The sequence below is a fragment of the Equus przewalskii genome, chromosome 2 (assembly GCF_037783145.1).
Source record: "Equus przewalskii isolate Varuska chromosome 2, EquPr2, whole genome shotgun sequence".
NCBI lineage: Eukaryota > Metazoa > Chordata > Mammalia > Perissodactyla > Equidae > Equus > Equus przewalskii.
In genome coordinates, this window is record NC_091832.1 from 99,532,755 (window position 1) to 99,534,106 (window position 1,352).

Below are 1,352 nucleotides of genomic sequence, written 5' to 3' on the forward strand. Positions count from 1 at the left end.
CTAATAAGATGTGTAAATGTATATTTATTTGAATTCAGATTTTCTGTGGTCAATTTGTTTTCTTGGGAAAAGTCATTCTTTGTCTACAGAATATTTTAATTGCATCAATCTATGACACCAAATGAAATCATTTTAGATCTTCTGAAATTTTCATTTAGTTGGGTTAAAAATGGATTTGTGCAAACCTTAGATCCAGATTCTGGTCTCACCACTTACTTGCTATGTGAATTTAGGTGCATTACTTCATGTCTCTAGGTCCCAGCATCCTCATTTGCAAAATGAAAATAATTATAACATCTATTTTGTGGATTTATTAGAGGACATAATCCACATAAGCCACTTACAGTGTCAGGCATATAGTACACACCCAGTGAATATTAGCTTTTATCTTGTTAGTTTCATTACTGATAAATATCTCAAGTATATTTCAGCAATTACGATTTATAAGAGAATCTAATCTTTTTGTAGCAGTTTTTGTTTTTGTTGTTTCTTGATTTGTTCTGTTTTCTTAATATACGTTTCAGATAGGTAATTTCCATTTAAGTTACTTTGAAGTGGAAAGAACTATTAAAATAATAAATAAAAATTACTTGCCATATAGGTTTATTCTTTAGGGTTAACTAAATATAGGAGGCTCAAAGCTATTAGTGTCTTTGCAGTATGATAAATAATTCATAACCATCGTTGTAAAAACAAACATTTTAAAACATCATAAAATAATACCTATAACATGAACAGCAAGTTTCTTTTCTCTAACCATATCGTCCTTGTGAAATATTTAATTTTCTGTTAAGATAATGATTATTGCTCAGTCGGGTAGCTAAACTGTTCCCTTCATCTAAACTGTCACCATTCTGAATGAGCTTTTAGAATGACTAGCAGTTCTCTGGAGTCTTTCAAGAGTTTGTCACTCATCCTGAGATAACAGGCAATGGAGTCTGGAACTACTGCTTTGTGCACATCTCAGCCTTACCGTGAAGTATGCACTGGAGTGGCTGTAGGGCTAGCTCTCAATTACTGTCTTTGTCCTATAGTTACATAGAGAAAAGTCCTTCTCATGGCCTCGACATATGTGTCCAATGTGATAGCCAATGGCCACATGTTTCTATTTAAATTTATTTCCATTAATTTAAATTAAAGAAAATTTAAAATGCATTTCCTTAGTTGGAGTAGCCACATTTCAAGAGCTCAATAGTCACAGATGGCTAATGGCCACCATATTGGATAACACAGATATACATCATTTTCATCATTACAAAAATTTATTGGTCAGCACTAGCCTAGACTTTGGAAGAACAAAGATACAAGCAAAGCTGAAGCCGAGTGTTACATACCATCCCCAGGATACAGTG